This window comes from Mastomys coucha, unplaced genomic scaffold (genome assembly GCF_008632895.1).
Source record: "Mastomys coucha isolate ucsf_1 unplaced genomic scaffold, UCSF_Mcou_1 pScaffold5, whole genome shotgun sequence".
In the NCBI taxonomy this organism is placed as follows: Eukaryota; Metazoa; Chordata; class Mammalia; order Rodentia; family Muridae; genus Mastomys; species Mastomys coucha.
The window spans coordinates 54687866-54699020 of NW_022196911.1; the positions used below are offsets into that span (position 1 = coordinate 54687866).

Sequence of the window (11155 nt, forward strand, 5' to 3'; positions counted from 1 at the left end):
TAGGTGCTGGGGGTCTTGCTCAGGCTCCCACTCCCCTCCCCCACTATGCTAGCCAAACCCTCAGCTTAAACCCCAGTCCTGGTTAGGTTTCCTAAACACAAATGTGGAAGGCCTCTGCTTTGAGTGGCATTGACAGATATGAAGAAGTCCCTCAAGCTCCCTTCCAGGACTCCACTGTATTTTAATATGGAACAGAGGAATGTGCTCTGGTCAAGGGAAGACAATGAACTCTGAGGGACCTCGGCCTAGAAACCTGGGACTTAGATGTGGGTGCTTGGCTTCCTTGGCCCATTTTCATCAGCCATTCCCGGGAAGGCAAAGACACATGTGGATCCACCCAGAGGAAGGACTCGGTAGTGCTGTGACCCAGACCAGGGGAGGCTGGGCGAGTGTCATGAAGAGCTCCATCTATAGTGTGCTCACTCGCAACTAAGCCATTTGGGTGGGACAGATACAGAGAGCTAAGGAATGCTCTGCAGCCACGTCTCCCTGGTCCAAGGACAGACAGTGACCCACGGAGGCAGAATGCTTTACAGGGAAAGGCATTTGGGTGGTGTATATTCCTCTAATGGCAGCTCTGGGGAATCTTAAGCAAGAGGATGACCCCAAATTTGCGGTCAGCATAAAAGAGAGAGGAGGCAGAGGGTGAGGTGAGAGCAGAGACTGTTTCTAAACATCAAGAGTAAAAAGGAGAGAAACAGAAGATAAAGAAATCTTGGGTGAAGTAAGGACCAGTGCTTGCAGGGAGTGTACCAAAGGAGAGGTCCTGAGCAGCAGGAGGGAGGGAGGCCCTGACCACGGAGGGGCTCCTGGCTTCCGGGGGCTGTAGAGACTTGCTGAGCTGCTGAGCAGCTGAGCTGCTACTGAGCACGTTTCCCCACATTCTATTATTTATGTTTCTTATCTGTGAGGTTTGCTTTAGCACAAGTAAACCATATTCGAAGATTAAGGGCATTTAAAACCCGCCATGTTTTGATCTATTTACAAAAGAGTATTCTTCTTAGACAAAATCTACCTATGACTGGAGCTATGGTGAAACACAACACCTCCCAATTTTATTTTATTATTATTATTTTTTAAAGCATACTCCTATGTGTATGGGTATTTTACCTGCATGGATGTACACCATGTGTGTGCAGTACCTGCAGAGCCCAGAAGAGGGTTCAAGATGAGACTGGAGTCAGAGATGGTTGTAAAGGACCAGGTGTTGGGAATTGAACCCAGGTTCTCTGGAGAAAAGGCCTGGCTCCAGAATTCTTTCTCTTTGTCCACTGTTCCTTAGGACAAAGGCAGAAATACACCCAGATACTGATAAAGCTGAGTTCTCTTGAGAGACTGATGCTGAAAAGCAAAACAAAGCTCATACGGTGTAAGGTTTAGTGATACCGGAAGTTTTGTGAGCTGTCAGATTAAACCACCCTGATACGGACAATTTCTAAGGCCTTACTCCTCTTAAACTTTTTACTCAGTGAATCACTTTCGAAAATAACCGTGCAAGTACTAGAACGTTTATCCACCAAAAGACTTATCCTTTACTTCCTTTGTAGTGTGAGTTGAATGGCAGGGTGGAGCAGAGGCAAAGGGTGTTAATACAAACGGTTAGCGCCTCTTCTGTACAGCCCAACAAAGGTTAAGGGTGATCTGCCCCGAGGTTGGCCTCTGCAGCTTCCTATGATTCATCCCCTTGCCTGTCCAGGGACCTGTGACCCTGATTGAGTCCATCTCAAAGCCAGTAGGTCGCTGGAAGCAGACCTGAAGGACAAGTACTGGCACAGCTATGATGCAGCTTTGGAGCCAGAATGGCAGCCTTGGTAGCAGGAAATGTGCTCCCCTGCATACCATCCTGGAGAAGACTAGTTCCGGAGGAATGTTGAGACCTATAAGCACATCTGACCCTTAGGGTTCAGAAGAGCAAGAGCTTGCTTGGCCTCTTTGGATACCGCAGAAGTCATCTGGCCTTGAGAGAACTGCTATCTTGCTTTTGAGGGCTCAAGATCATCCCAGCCCTAGACTACTAAAACATGCAAATTTCGGGGTCCCAGGGGTATTATTCCCCGGGAGTCAGGAAAATCAAAGTGGCACCGCGGAATCCAGCAGGAGGCAGTTCTTGACAGTTCTATTCGTGACCAGCAGAGGGCAGCAAAGACAGCTCCTAGGCTATGAACGCTGTTCTTAAGAAGGAAAATCCCCGCAGCTACTCTAGAAAGGATTTCAAACTTGTCACACTGGAAGCTTACTGTCTAACGTTGTGCGGAGCAGGCACCATAGTCCATGCTGCTCCAAAAGACGGAGCTGTAGAGTCAGTCTTCCTGCACCACCGGTGCGGGTCACCCAAGCAGTAAGTGCTCTCCTGAGATGTGGAAGCCACATTTGAATTTTCAAGCGTGAGGTTAGAGAACTGTTAGAAATCTTGACTTTGTTGTAGCCAGTTGGCTAGAAGCGACAGCCAGGACCTTAGAGTGACACCTAAACTCAGGAAATCTTGTGAAGCTGAAATCTTAGCCTGTGGCTGGTCTAGAACTCTCTCTGTAACTCTGAACGCCCCCTGCAGCCTCCACTCCCCCACATGCTGGCATTAGCCGCCCACACGGTGGGATTTGATGCCAATTCCAGGTGGATAATAGGTGGCATTTGAGTTCCAACATTTGGAAGACTCTCAGAGCTTCTGTATTTAGAGTTCAGTGATTTAGCCTCAATCCTGGAGATGTTATCTTTGTGATCATATGAGCTGACCTCCCAAAGGTGACGGGAGGGTCAGACATGTGCACCCCCACCCCTTCCCTGCCTTGGTTTTTAGAGACAGGGTTTCTCTGTGTAGCCTTGCTGTCCTAGAACTCTCTCTGTAGACTACCGCCTGCCTCTGCATCCTCTTGCTGGGAGTAAAGATGTGTGCCATCACTTCCTGGCTCACAGTAGGTCTATTGAGTGTTAAACAGACAAATGCCCTTCCTGTGTTGCTCAGGTCTGGCTGCTTCTCTTTAGGGAAACGCGACTAAGCTTTTGGACAACTGAGATATTCTCAGGGTGGGAATGAAATGGGCAGGTAGCTTCAGGGAGAATGGAGAGGGCCAAAGTTTGGTTGGAAGTTAGGGGTGGAGGCTGTCTTAGTCAGGGTCCACCAGAACTGGTGACTCTCCTGTCATCCCAGAAACTCAGGAGAAGGCTGAGTCAGGGAGATCCTGAGTTCAAGAACAGACAAGATTCTCCAGAAAAACAACAGAACCTTAAGAACCCTAATGCATTTTCATTTTTTTCTTTTCTCTCCATAAATATATGTATATACATATATTGAAATGTTCCCAATGTTAGCCCTAGTTGGCCTGAAGCTTACTATGTAAACCAAGCTGGCCTCAAACTCACAGAAATCCACCTGCCTCTGCGGGGATGAAAGGCCTGCAACCACTGATCCTGGAATTCTCTCTCTCTCTCTCTCTCTCTCTCTCTCTTTCTCTCTGTCTCTCAAGCAAAGTTCTCACCATGTACCTTTCACTGGCCTGGAACTTACTATATATTAGATTGGCCTTGAACTCAAAGTGATCCACTTGCCTTTATGTCCCGAGTGTTGGGGTTAAAGCTGTGCACCATCATATCTGGCTTCTTCTTTACTTTTTGTTTTATTTTATTTTATTTTATTTTTTAGAGACAGGGTCTTACTATGTAGCTTTGGCTATCCTGGAACATACAAGGTAGACCAGACTGGCCTCAGACTCACAGAGATCTGCCTGCCTCTGCCTCCCCAGTGCTGGGATTAAAGGCATGTTCCACTACACCCAGCATTTTTACTTATTGAAGATCCATTTTATTTATTTGTTTGTTTTTTTGTTTTTTGGAGACAGGGTTTCTCTGTGTAGCCCTGGCTGTCCTGGAACTCACTCTGTAGACCAGGCTGGCCTCGAACTCAGAAAATCGCCTGCCTCTGCCTCCCAAGTGCTGGGATTAAAGGCGTGTGCCAACACTGCCCGGGCTGAAGATCCATTTTTATTTTTTAAATTATGTCTATTTGCATGCCTTTGTGTGTAGGCATGCACATATGAGTGCAGGTGCCCTTGGAGGTCAAAGGAGACCATAGGATCCCCTAAAGCTGGGGTTACAGGTAATTGTGAGCCACTGCCATGGGTGCTGGGAAGAAAACTCTGGTCCTCTGGAAGAGTGCTTGCTGCTCGTAACCACGAGCCACCACTCTAACCCTTCCACTAATGTATGCGAAAAGTGTCTTGCTTTATAATTTTATTCCTTCTGTTACTACAAAAACTTCAGCAAGCTGCTACCACATTGGAACATGGAACTGGGCCATGGTCACTCGCATTTGACGTGTGAACATGAAAGACCCCCCAGAACTGGGGAGATCCTTACTCAAGTCTCGGGATGACGCGACCACCCAATGACTCACGAGAGACCGAACTTGCTGCAATCACATGAGGTTTATTGGGGATATCGGTACTGGGTCGATCTCATGACCTTGCTGGCCAGAGTTCGACGCTGAACAGAAGAAGTGTGGGGTATTTAACCCACAAGTTGGGGGCAGGTAGAGGGTTACCCAGGAAACAACATAAACAGTGGAAACTTTCAGAGGGACCCAACCCAAGGTATTCAGTTAGGGAGGAGAACACATTCATTCTAGGAATGCAATCTTCATCTACTGGTCAACAGGGTGGAGAGTCTCATAAACCACTAGACCTTCATTCTTAGTTCCCCCTTCATAGTGGATCATTCAGGAGGGGCAGGTATCGGGAACCAGAGGCCTGAGGCTCTGGGTTAGCAAAGTTCCTGGAACTAGCTACTCCACCTTTTTTTGGCTTGTGGCAGAGGTTTTCCATGCCCGCTTTTAGGTAAAAGTTATACATTATACATTCTAAGATTCTCCAGCCTTTCAAACAAACTAGCTCTTGTCAGTTCTGAGGTGAGAACTGCGTTCTGTGTTGACCTGCTCCCTCTGAACAGAGGGTATTCTTTTGCAGCGCCTCTGTCCTCAGGAGACTGAAGAGAATCTGAAGTCATTTTGGGAGCCTTGTGTAAGAGGTGTGGAGACAACCTGTCTCCACATCCCTGATGTTCACATGGTCAGAACTCATGAAGCCAGAGAAGGCCTTTGACTGCTTTTCCCAGCACCAGAGGGGATAGGTCCCTGACCAGGATTTTAGGGTTGGGTCACAGCAGGGCTGGCCAGCAGGGATGTGAAAGGTCACACCCCTTTCTTCCCCCAGAAGTGCTTATGCTCTCCAGAGGAGGGGGTGTGCTGCTGGCTGTAGCACCCTAATTTCAGGATTGAAGGCTGTTGTGACCTAATAAGAATTTTCCCTACGTGAATTTAAGGTAAGAGCTGTACAGGGCTGTGCATGCAGCTCACTTGGTAGGGTGTTTGCCTGGTATACGTGGAGCTCTGTGTTTGACCCCCACCATTGGTGTGGCAATATGTATCTGTGATTCCAGCGCTCAGAAGGTAGAGGGAGGTGGATCAGAAGTTCAAGGTTATATTTGACTACATTTAAGGCTAGCCGGGACTGTATGAAACCCAGTCATTTCAAACAAAAAACCAAGTAAACAAAAAAACAACACCCCCTAAAACAAGAACAACCATGATGTACAGTCTCAATCCCACTCTGCCCTTACCTTCTCATCCGCTCACTGTCCCTCTCTGCTTAGTATATCTGAGCTGTTATAACAACTGCATGGCCTGGGGGGTCTGTGATGGGTGGGTGAAGCCTCCACCCCACTCCAGTGGAACCAACATAATAGGAACTCTAGAGCAAAGGATTCCTACGAATTAAAATTTCCCAGGAATCCAAGGCAGAGAGGAACAGGGCAGAGAGGGCTGAAGCCCTGGCACAGGGGAGAACTTGCTCCCCCAGGAAGAGACTTCGCACAGTTCTGACAGCTTCTCTCAGGGTGTCAGTGACATGAGCAATCACTGGTTTTTGCTTTATTCTTTCTATAATATAACTCTGATCTGGAAAGGCAGAAAGAAAATCTTTCTCTCCTCTATTAGGCCAAACTGTAAATAAATCCACATTCTTTTTTTTTTTTTTTTTTTTTTTTTTGGTTTTTCGAGGCAGGGTTTCTCTGTGTCCTGGAACTCACTCTGTCGACCAGGCTGGCTTGAACTCAGAAATAAATCCACATTCTTTACCAATGTGTACATCCTAATCATAAGGGACTAGTTTTTTACTTTTTAAGATTTATTTATTTATTTATTTATTTATTTATTTATTTACTGTATGTTAGTACACTGCCTCTCTTATCAGATCTCATTATAGATGACTGTGAGCCACCACGTGGATGCTGGGAATTGAACTCAGGACCTCTGAAAGAACAGTCAGTGCTCTTAATTGCTGAGCCATCTCTCCACCCTGTTTTTGTTTTTGTTTTTTCAAGATAGAGTTTTCCTGTGTAACCCTGACTGCCCTGGAACTCACTCTGTAGACCAGGCTGGCCTCAAATTTAGCCCTCCCTGCCTCTGCCTCCTAAGAACTGGGATTAAAGTGGTGAGTCACCACCACCCAGCTTAATAGAGGTAAATTTATGTGGCAAGTTATGAACCTAAGTGCTAGGCAAGCCCTCACCCACACAATTACCATCTCTCTCTAGCATTTCCTCCTTTGCTCTTTCCTGGAAACCTCCGTCAGATCACAAGGTCTTGTTGCCTGCAGTTTCCTTTTATTCTCTGGTGCCCCCTGCACTCCTGTTTCACACTCTCCTCTGCTTCTCAGTTTTCTATTCTCTCCATCTGGGGATGGTAATGGAGGACAGACTGTCCTAACATCCTTGATAACCAGCCGGAGCAAACAGACAACAAGAGCTGCCTGTGGGCTCAAGTGGTGTGATGATTCCTCTCTGCGGGGCAGCCATATGGAAAGTGTGGGGAGTGCAGATGGGGCAGGCTGGGCCAGGCTATGCTTAGGAGAGGGAGGCTGGGTCAGGCTATGCTTAGGAGAGGGAGGCTGGGCCAGGCTATGCTTAGGAGAGGGAGGCTGGGCCAGGCTATGCTTAGGAGAGGGAGGGAAAGAGGGATGGAGGGAGAGAGGGAGGAGAGGAGGGAGCACATCAGCTCCACTGGAACAGCAGCGGAAGTGCAGAGCTGTCAGGAAAGGCATTGCAACAGCAGGTTCAGACCAGTTCCTTTTTTTTTTTCCTTCTGGTTTTAGAATCTCAGTTCATTAAAAGGGAAGTGGCAACACCGCTGTGACATGTAGTGTTTTAAATGCTACATTGAACATTGACTAAACCCTTTTTATTTATTATATGTAAGTATACTGTAGCTGTCCTCAGACACCCCACAAAGAGGGCATTGAAAGAAAAATTAAGTTTGAAGCCTGTGCTGGCTAATTAGAGAGTTACAAGCCTGAGAAAAACACAGTAGATCAAGCCTGGGCATGTCCAGACAGGCCTGAACAAAAACAAGAGGAGAAGGCATGCAAGGACATGTCCGGGTGGGCACAGGCATGCAAGGACATGTCTGGGCAGATGACCCAACTGAGTAATGGGCCATCTGGTCCTCTTAGATATGGTTTGAGGTCAGCCAGATGCTCTGTTGACTTAGATTAGCACCAACCTTAGGAATTCCCACTCTGATCTGCGCATACTGAAAGGCTAGAGAATTTTAGAATTTTAAAATAAGAGCATTTAATAGAAATGTGTCAGTAGGCATGTATAATGTATAACCTTTACCTAATAGGGCATGGAAAACCTGTAAAGAGCCAAGAATGTAGACTAGCCAGTTTCAGGATCTTGGCTAACTCAGAGCCTCAGGGCTCTGGTTCCCGATACCTGCCCCTCCTGACTGATCCACAATGAGGGCGGAACTAGGAATGGAGGTCTACTGGTTTACGAGGCTCTCCACCCTGCCGACCGATAGATGAAGATTACATTCCTAGGAATATGTTCCTCTCCCTAACTGACTGATTACCTCAGGTTGGGTCCCTCTGTTTTTTGTTATGTTTCCTTGGTAACCCCCTCAACCCCCCTAGTTTGTGTTTTTTCCCTTTAAATACCTCTCACTTCTTGTGTTCGGGGTCGAACTCCTCTAGCCTGCAAGGTTACGAGATTGACCCCGGTACCAGCCTATCCCAAATAAACCTCGTGCACTTGCAGCAAGATGGGTCTCTCGTGAGTTATTGGGTGGTCTTGTCATCCCGAGACTTGAGTGAGGGTCTCCCGAGCTCCGGGGTCTTTCAGTACTATAGCTGATATTTGAACTAGCCAATCACGTATAGCTACACTGATTCCCCTGTTCCCCCAGACCTTTTTCCTATATAAACCCCTAACCTCTGAGCCTCGGGGTCGATTCCTCTGTCTCCTGCATGAGATACTTGTTGACCCAGAGCTCTGATATTAAACTGCCTCGTGTGTTCCCATTGAGACGGTCTCTCATGTTTCCTTGGGTGCACATTCTCCCGAGACTTGAGTGGGAGTCTCCCTGCGGGGGTCTTTCATGTGGGGGCTCGTCCGGGATCATGTGACACCCAGGAACCCTGGAGACCCCTTGGAGGTACGTTTGTGTAAGTGTGGTATGTCTGAAGTGTGGCGCCACTGAGTTTGTGTTCTGGTTTTGGTTTTCTGGCAGCTGCCGCTGTGGGCCGTGAGGACCCAGCAGCTGTGGAAGGAGACATCCTAGGGCCACAGGCTGCAACCCTGGAAGACATTCCAAGGGTAGATGGAAGTCAGGAGAGCTTGACTGTTGGTTTTCAGAACAAAGGAGATGGAGTTCTCCTTTTGCCTAGAAGGGAGTGGAGGCAGAATCCCACCCCATCTGAGGCCACGTTTGGTTGGTTATTTAAGACCAGACATGGGCAAGTGTGTGTGGACTTGTTGGTGTCTCATGTCCTTGTGGTGTTCTTGCTTTTTTTAAATTCTTGTCATGGGGCAGACTGTGTCGACTCCTTTATCTAGAGCCACCTGAATGGCCTATCCCCCTGCCTCTACCCTATCCCCAAGCCCCTCAACCTGTGCTCCAACCATCAGCTCCCTCAATCCCTTCGGCACCGGCTGGAGGAAGGGGGGCCCTCAGCAGGAACCCGGAGCCGACAGGGAGCCCCCCTCCTGAAGGGCCGGCTGACTCCACTGTGGCACTTCCTCTTAGGGCTGTTGGGCCACCCCCCAGTTGATCAGCATGACTTACAACTTTTAAAATGTGGATGTCTGTGTGTGTGTGTTTGGACCTTAGACTGACAACTTACACCCCCCTGACAAATGGACGGTGTTGGAGCTGGGGCCACTGCTGCTGGGTCTTTGGGCTGTTCTTGGGGGAACCGGGAATAAAAAAATGGTGTCAGCAGGAATCCCGTGGTCCCGGGTTTCCTGAGAGGGCAGTCATCAAACATGGAATCGGCCCACAGCTGCCAAAGCATTGGAGATAGGGGCCGGGTCCCAGGTGCTGCAGTTCTAGTTCTTTCCCGGCCAGATCTAGATCCCTGGCCATTTCCCCATCCAGGCTGGCCGCCTGGATGACAACCCCAGCCTCAACCCCAGACACACGAGCTCTAGTGAAAGCTGAGGCAGAAAGGTTATGCCTGTGGAACTGGTTCTGGGGAAGGCCCAGCAGCGGACCAGCGGCACCAAGCCATGCGGGCTTCTAGAGACAAGTTTGAGACCCGCTTCCACCGCACCATCTCTGATCTGGCCGCTCAGCTACACGTGACCCCAGGCTCAGCCCAGCATCGCTTCACCCAGGTATCCCACGAACTTTTCCAAGGGGGCCCCAACTGGGGCCATTTTGGGGCATTCTTTGTCTTTGGGGCTGTCTTATGTGCTGAGAGTGTCAACCAAGTAATGGAGCCATTGGTGGGACAAATGCAGGATTAAATGGTGGTCTACCTGGAGACAGGCCTGGCTAACTGGGTCTACAGCAGTGGGGACTGGGAGGAGTCCACAGCTCTATACAGGGACTGGGCCCTGGAGGAGGCAAGTCTGCGGGAGGGGCAGCTGCTGCTTTGGAGCCCAAGGCAGGAACCTCTGCTCAGCTGACATGGGCTCCCCAGGGGCCAAGGTCAGGTGCAGCCAGAGAGCAGGGCACAGCAGTCAGGGACCCCTGAACAACAAAGGAGGTTTTTACAAAATAGATTAATTAGGTAAAATATTGTCTTTATTATCTGGTTCAAAAGTTATTGAATTGGTATCTTGTAAACTGTGGTGATTAGATATTGCAGCCTTGAGAGTTATGCTTTGCTTACCATGTGGTGGGCGCTGTTTAGATAAATGATTGCTGTTCTGTGTTTCATGATAGAAGAAAAAAATGGTTAAAACTTTGGTTTAGCTTAACTTATTTAAAAGACAGTCTTAATTTGTACAACAGAGACTGATAAGCCGCTGTGTGTGCCGCGCCGATCACCCTGACCAGCAGGGAAGAAAGACTAGCACACCAGTTCCTTCCAGCAACAGTTTACTCAGGAGCTGTTAGTTACATGAGATTTGAGGGTGTGCCCCCCCCCAATGGTCTGTGAGTGCTGCTTAAATACCCTTCGTAGGACTGCCCATGAGCCCATACCACCTCTTGTGCTATCATTGGCTATAGAGTCATGACAAAAGATCAGGCCACTGGCAGGTGCAACCATCTTGCCAAATAAGGACTTGTTTACTCCTTAGCAGAAGAATGGCAGGCACCATCTTAAAGGTGCAGCAGCAGGGCTCCACAGCTGTGCTGTGGCCAGGAGTTACGCACAGCTGAAAAAGAGCTGATAGAGGCTGACTGAGTGTCTGCACAAGCTGCTCTTAAAGGGGACAACAGCTTTTTGCATGTAATATTGGTAACAGAAAATTAGCTTAAAATTGGTAACTCAGGATTGGAGTCATGTTAAGGACAACATGTGACATGAGCCGACCCAGCAAAACAGGTCTTCATGATATTTTATGTAATTCTTACCCCTTATAAATTTAGTGAGGCCAAGGGTGAGGCCTGGACCAGAGAAAAGATTTAAAACAATGTCTTTGATGTATTGCACTGTCATGCATTCATATGTAAGAATTGGCAGCTAAACTTTATAATATGATAATAATGCTTTGAAAGAAAATAGAATATTTTAAACTGGGTTTTGTTTAAATTAGAAACAAGTAATGAACAGTCTAGAGACAAAAACATGGTAGTAATGCTAAACTGCTAGTGAAAGGCTGGAGAATCTTAGAATTTAAAATGAGGGCATTTAATACAAATGTATGGTGTATA

The 11155-nt window shown here is 47.9% G+C and overlaps 1 pseudogene; it reads left to right on the forward strand.

Moving 5' to 3' along the window:
• Positions 1 to 9440: 9440 nt before the first annotated feature.
• LOC116078670 lies at positions 9441 to 9960 on the forward strand (annotated as a pseudogene).
• The last annotated feature ends 1195 nt before the right edge of the window (positions 9961 to 11155 follow it).